We start from the raw sequence: 7,500 nt of genomic DNA on the forward strand, positions 1-7,500 counted from the left end.
GAAAGATAAGTTGATAAGTAAGCAAAAAGCAACGTCCACTGTAAGGAACTAAATCAAGTGACAGGGGCAGGCCATACGAACCCAACAAAACGAAAATGTCTAAACTACACCAGTAAATAGCGGGTGAATGGTGCAGTGAGGCCCCAAAGACAATTATCAACCACAAAGAAAACCCAAGATACAACTATCTTCTCAAAACAGCTAGTACTTTAGCTACCATCGCCTAAATAACCAATTGGCCATCATCGTTAAGATTGTAGGGTAGCACTGGGTTCAAACTCAAGCAGTCACAACACTGGCAATATTCAGTGCAGTTTGTGATCTTTCGGTGTTGGGCAATTACGAACTTTCATGTTTCATCATCATCAAGTAGTTACTGTTCAGTATACGAAAGAATTTGTTTTTCAATTTTCAGCTGCCGCTTATATAGGGAAAGAACAATGGAGTAGCTAAGAACCAATGAGAAGGCATTGACGTCACAGTCAAACGAGTTGAAGCAAGCTTAAGGGTTGGTTAGAAAAACCAGTTTTGAAGATGATCACTATTCAAAAGGGTCTCCTTAATAATGTAAACTAGAAAAAAACCCGTCAAACCGGTTTGCTTTTCATCTTTATGGCACACCCAGAAATGGACACACACAAAAATAGAAAAAAATGAACACGAGGCAATATTTCATATCAACACAATTTATTTTATTGAATAAACATAAGAAATTACCACAATCAAGTTCCAAAGCAATCGATGGAGAAATGATTACAATCAAGTTCAAAGCAAACGATGGCGAAATTATTACAATCAAGTTTCAAAGCAAATGATGGTCCTGAATGTTACACAGAATCAGTCACTTTATCTATTCTTGAAAATTGTCTCATGAGCTTGGGTCTTCGCCTCATATCCTTCTTTGCATTTTCTCTTCGTTCGTAAACTGGAGGCCCCCTTGCAGAATATGTATCCACAGGCATCTCGTCAGCCCATTAAAAGTATCTACACGCGTCCTTCAATTCCTTCTTCATGTAAAGTAGGGTCTGAATGGATTCTTTACTGATCGTAACACCCTTCATGTAGGCGTCTCCATATGCTTGCACAGTAGCCGCTTACCACCCTCAAATACTTGGTACTCATGGATCACAAGGTCACACACACATTGTTGATAACCATGGATACTCTCTTCAGGGCAGAAGAAGGGACATTCTTTCCAATATAATCAGCGAATGTAAGGTATACCAGAGGCGGGCTTGATGACTTCAAGGTCTTGAAGACAGAGTCCACATTTTGAGTAACTCATCTTGAAAGTGATGTGTGATGAACACGGTCACAGTGTCTTTATAAGGGTTTTGAAAACCAGCTTATCACCGGTCAAACTCGTTAACCCCATTAATTAGTAATCAAGTCTAGCCAATACCAACAGGTTTTGAAAAACTGGTCAAGCTGCAGAAGAAGTTTCTCAATGTGTTTTTGTTGCTCATGTGGTGGCGTGTTAGCGACCCAATCTTGTTCGTACGGCACCATTGCATCCAACACGTCCAATAAATTATGCCATAGCCAATAGACATTCTCGCGATATTTATCCAAATCTGTTCTATTTAAACATGACATCGCTTTTTGATTATCATGGACTAATAGTGGTTCCTGCTTATAAATATCCTTATACACCAAGAAGGCAAAAGTGATCCAGTAGGCTTCCTTTACTCTTTCTTCTTCAAGCTCTTCACAACACGAGCTGCTCTTATTTTTGTTTATATTGGATGCCATGATCCTCACTCAAAGCAAACAAGACAGCAACCGATATCCTTCTGTTATATATTGTCTTTCTGTAGGTGAACAGGTTTTTTTTCTTTTTTTTTTTTCCGGTTCAGTATGGTTCCCATTGTCTATTTCTTCTCAGTCTTGCTACCATAAGTGTTCTTGGTTTCCTTGTTATTCTCCTTTTACGAGTCGGCGTAGACAAAGGAGTTTCCAAAAAAAATGCTGGCACCGCGGGTAAGACCGGCTCATCGACTTTTGCAGCAGGAAGTTTAGATTGACTAGCAAGTGTTGATTGTAGTGTTTCTGGAACAGGTATTGTTTCCGAGGGAGGCGTTCTTTTTCCCCATGACGCAGATCTGACAACGGGATGGGGAATTAGATTTGCTCAATCCAGTTGCTTCTGTAGATTTTAGTGTAGCGGGAAGATCTCTCGACAGTACCTTTTTAGGCTTTTCTAAAGGTGTCGTAGGAGGGTTGATAGGACTTACTTTAGTTGGAGCTGGTGTGACGGTTGTCGTCACAGTAGGTTTCACAGTAGCCTCGGTCTTCATTTGTTATCTACCCGACACGGTGAATCCAGTGAACGACACGTGTATGGAGGACCTTCTTGAGGGTACCATTCGCAAAATTGAACGTTTCAAGAAGCTTGGATTTCAGGTAGAAGTGAAATGGGAATGCGAATTTAAACAAGGAGTGACCACGAACCTAGAGATGAAGTCCTTTATTGAAAGCCTCAAGTTTGGCACCTCCTTAGAGCCTCGACAGGCGTTCTTTAGAGGACGTACCAATGCGGTCTGTCTTTACAAGCGCGTGAACGAGAACGAGAAGATCCATTACGTCGACTTTACATCATTATACCAATGGACAAACAAATATTGCAAAATTCCATCCCAGCATCAATAATAATAATAATAATTTTATTGCTTCTATAGCGCATGATACATGAGAAGATGCTCTCGTGCGCTTTACAATGACAAAAACTAGAATTCTACTATTTACAATCAAATCAGTTACATGAAAAATGGAAAAATCTAAAGCTAATTAATATTCCAACTATAAAATTGCATAATATCAACTATAAATTCATACTTGATCAGATATTCTGTAAATTATAAGCTTTCCGAAATAAATGAGTCTTAAGGGCTTTCTTGAATGTTTGTACGTTTTGAGAATGGCGGACTGCACGTGGTAATTTGTTCCATAAAGCTGGTGCAGCCGCTACAAAGCTACGATCACCTAATGTCTTTAGAGTTTTTACTCGAGGAGGCTGAAGAAGAAGCTCATTAGTAGATCTAAGATTATATGTACACTGAGTCCTAAGGGTGATCAATTCAATTAAATACGCTGGTGCAAGACCATGGATTGCCTTAAAAGTAATGAGCAGTATCTTAAACTGAATGCGAAATTTAATGGGTAACCAATGTAACATTTTAAGGGAGGGGGAAATGTGATCGAAACGCCCTACGTTACAAATAAGTCTTGCTGCTGAATTTTGTACCCGTTGGAGTTTGTAAAGTTCGGTGGCTGGTAGACCGTATAGTATACTGTTACAATAGTCCAAGCGACGCATGACAAGGGCATTGACCAGGATCTGCGTGGTTTCACGACTGAGGAATTTCCTAATTTTTCTTATGTTATACAAGTGAAAGAAGGCAGATTTGCATAGGCGATTGATGTGGCTGTTTAGTTTGAGCTGATTATCGAGCCAGCATCCGAGGTTCTTGACTTCAGAAGACGAGGAGACTTCCACCGTTCCCACATTGATCGAATCAATGTTGACTTTCGCCAGTTGCTGCCTAGTCCCAATAACCAAAAATTCCGTTTTGTCATCATTTATCTTCAAACGATCAGCCAGCATCCACTTCCTTATGTCGTTGATACACGCTTCCATGGCTACCACTGCGTTGGCGGCATGTTCGGGATCGGGTTTAAACGCAACATAGAGCTGAGTATCATCGGCGTACGCATGGACTTGGGGGAGGTGTCGCTCAATGATGGTAAAGAGCTTGCTGGCGTAAAGAACAAAGAGAAGAGGACCTAGGCAGGAACCTTGAGGGACACCACATTTCACTTCGAACTTTTTAGATGTACGACCATTGATCGACACTGACTGGGAGCGCTGGTATAAATACGACTTGAACCACCAGAGCACGTTACCAGAGATACCAAAATCTGACTTAAGACGGTTTAACAATATCGCATGGTCTACAGTGCCAAAGGCAGCACTTAAATCTAGTAAAACTAGAAGGGTTAGGTGCTGCCTATTCATATTCATAAGAATGTCGTTCTTGATGCGGAGAAGTGCAGTCTCGGTACTATGGCACTCACGATACGATGACTGGGCTTTCGGGTAGAGGTCATGAATGGTCAAATGATTGTGAGTTTGACTAAATACAGCACACTCAGTCAGTTTCGAGACAAATGTGAGATTACTTATGGGACGAAGATTAGGAAAGATGACTTCAGCTTTTGGTTTCTTCAGCTTTGGGTGGACATCAGCGTGTTTCCATCTATCTGCAAAACACCCAGATTGAAGTGACAGGTTTATCATCTTAGTAAGTACAGGAAGCAAAACATCAAGACACTCAACAACAAGGGTGGCTGGCATAGGATCCAGTGAACAGGTCTTCTTGGTTGCTTTTGTTATAAGACTACTGACTTCTTTATCAGTGAGAGTTCTAAAGTCCTGGAAGAGGCTGTGGATCTCAGGGTTTCGGGGAAACATCTCGTCCGCTGAATGGATGTTACCGGCTGCGGTATCTAGTCCAGTTCGTATTACATCGACTTTTTTGATAAAGAAGTTACCAATATCGTTAGCAAGCGTCGCATTACTATCTGAGTAGCCTTGAAAATGTAACTCACTTTCATGATTGAAGAGTGTTTTTGCAGAACGAAATAGCTTGCGTGTATCATGGCTATTCTCCGCTATAAAGTCGGTATAGAACTCTTGTCTGGCTTTCTTCATCTCAAAGGTTGCACGATTTTTTTTTGCTTTGTAGTCGAGGAAGTCCAGACAAAGCTCCATTTCCGTTCAGCTCGGCGGCGCATCCTTTTAGCTGTCTTGATCTCATTATTAAACCAGGGGACGATCGGTCTTTTTGTCACAGTCTTATTAATGAGAGGTGCATGCCGCTCCAGAGATGATGACAGAGCCTCGTCATAGTGGGTGACAAGATCATTTAGCTCAAGAGAGTCGATGGCGTTGCTGCATAAGTCTGACTTTGACAGGTCATCTCGCAGAGAACTGATATCAATCGACTTCAGTTTCCTGAAGGATATCCGCTTCGACTTCAGCAAAGGCTTTTCAACTTGGATATTACAGTGGACGGGTAGATGGTCAGAGAATAAGTAATCAGTCCACGGAGAAGAAACAAGCAACTGGTCAGAGTTTCTTGTTATAATGAGATCTAAGGTGTGACCACTTATATGTGTGGGAACCGAAACATGCTGGTCTAACCCAACACTGTCCAAGAGTTCAAGAAACCGACATGCGTCAAGGTCGTCAGACACATCAACATGGATGTTAAAATCACCACAAATCAGGAGTTGCAGAGTACAGCATGCTCTAGATAATCCGAGAATTCAGTCAGGAACACACCTGTAGTGATTGGATGGGCATCAGAGTATGGTGGTCTGTAGATGATAATCAAACGAAAACGGTGGCTTCTTGATGTTATGTTCCACTCAGAGTATTCAAATGATTGGAATTCCCCAGCTGCGTTTTGTGAAACGCTAATATCCTCCCTGAACATTATCCCAGTGCCACCACCCAGTCGTCCTGTTCTTGAGTAATCAAGAAGATTGTATCCTGCAGGGGTGCACAGAACTCTAGCAGCAGATTCGTTTTCGTGGAACCACGTTTCTGTTATTGATGCGATATCTGGTTTATAATCACAGATAAAATCAATGAAATCGCCAGCCTTGTTATTGAACGATCGTGCGTTTATTGTACAGAAACGCAGGGTATTTCTATCTTTAAATGGTTGTCGATTTACAGGTCTGAGGTTGTTGATATTCCGACAGCGCGGAGAACGTATCGGCAAGTCGTTGATGCGATACGAAATCACAGGGATCCCGCGAGACAGATTGTTTGATTGTTTGGTATTTCTATCTTCAAATGGTTGTCGATTTACAGGTCTGAGGTTGTTGATATTCCGAGAGCGTGGAGAACGTATCGGCAAGTCGTTGATGCGATACGAAATCACAGGGATCCCGCGAGACAGATTGTTTACGTCGATCAAGTTAGATGGATTACGTCTTGATTGCAGTACCCGCCTGTCTATAGAAGCGTGTCGCCTTTGGGTACAATGACCATTGTTCACAGGCCCGGGATTTAGTTTAAACACTAGATCACCTTCAAGCGTGCAATGGAATGTGGCGCTGGAGTTGGAATAATAAGCACATGGGCATTTAGTTCTCTTGATCTTACCATGTAAGAATACTGTGCATACCAGTGCTGGACGCCGAAAATAATAGATGGAATGCACTCCATTGATATTCAGAAAAGCGACGGTAAGTCCATGACTCAAAGACCACACCGGCCGAGCATCTTGAACATGATTTTCTTGCGAAGTAGAAGAGCTTCGACCAGAAAAAGCACTCCACACTGTAGTATGTGCATTTAGACCTTTGTTGAGATGAAATATATTTCCATGTGGGCCTTTTAATGCGATGAAAATAACCAACAACGCAGAGCAACAGAAAGCCCGCCCGCCTCTCATTATGCATGACACAAAACGAATGAATCCTGAAATTTTTAACAAGTGAAGCCTTAATCAATTGTTCACCCAATGAGTTATTTGGGCTGATTAGTTGTGACATCCTTCCACCGCCCTTTCTGTTCCATCCTATGTTACCCAACCGTGCCAATGGAAAACTGATGTTTCCTCTTTGTAGAACGTGTGCCGAGACCCTCCAACAATTCTCCGTGAACATAACGAAGAAGAACGCATGCTTTCTGGAATGGAGATTGCTAAAGCATTGGAGTTGGGATATCGTATGGTTCGAATGATAGAGGTATGGCATTTTCCTCAGAAATCGTCTGAACGTTTCACCGGGTACATCGTTACCTTCCTTAAAATCAAACAAGAGGCGAGTGGTTGGCCCTCCTGGTTTGAGACAGAAGCTCAAAAACAGCAGTACATCACAGAGTATGAACAGAAAGAAGGGACCAAGTTGGAGTATGGAGAGATTAAGAAGAACCACGGATTACGCTCACTGGCCAAGCTGATGTTGAATTCCTTTTGAAAGTATCATTTCCTTCAGTTTAAACATGACTGTTCTTGGTTTCTTCTTTCAAAGGGGGAAAATTTGGACAGCGTGATAACATGCCTCAAGTGGAGCCAGTCAAGGATCCAGAACGCTCCTTTCGACTCCTCCCCTATCAGTCAACGCAGGTTAAAAACATTCAGTTTGTCAACGATAGGATTCGTATCAGGATCAGACAAGGCGAATATTGTCATCGCAGCTTTCACTACCGCACATGCAAGGCTCAAACTCTATTCTGTACTAGAACGTCTTCAAACAACCATTGGCTCCCCAATTATGACTTCCATTCCATCATCATCACTTGTTATTTCAACTTTGCGACAGCCTCCTTTATTCATCTTATCCCAAAGTTCATGAAGTAAGGTTACCATTTTGTTGCGCAATTGTAGTCGTTGCAAACGGTTTGTTAATGCGTCCATCTCCAAAGCAAAAATATGCTGTTCGATTATTCGCTCCATCTGAATTGAAATATTTTTTTCCATTACC

The 7,500-nt window shown here is 41.8% G+C and overlaps 1 pseudogene; it reads left to right on the forward strand.

The window, feature by feature from the left end:
* Positions 1-7,500, forward strand: part of LOC138030964 (uncharacterized) — a 34,705-nt pseudogene that overhangs the window by 9,380 nt on the left and 17,825 nt on the right.

Source organism: Montipora capricornis, chromosome 13 (genome assembly GCF_036669925.1).
Source record: "Montipora capricornis isolate CH-2021 chromosome 13, ASM3666992v2, whole genome shotgun sequence".
In the NCBI taxonomy this organism is placed as follows: domain Eukaryota; kingdom Metazoa; phylum Cnidaria; class Anthozoa; order Scleractinia; family Acroporidae; genus Montipora; species Montipora capricornis.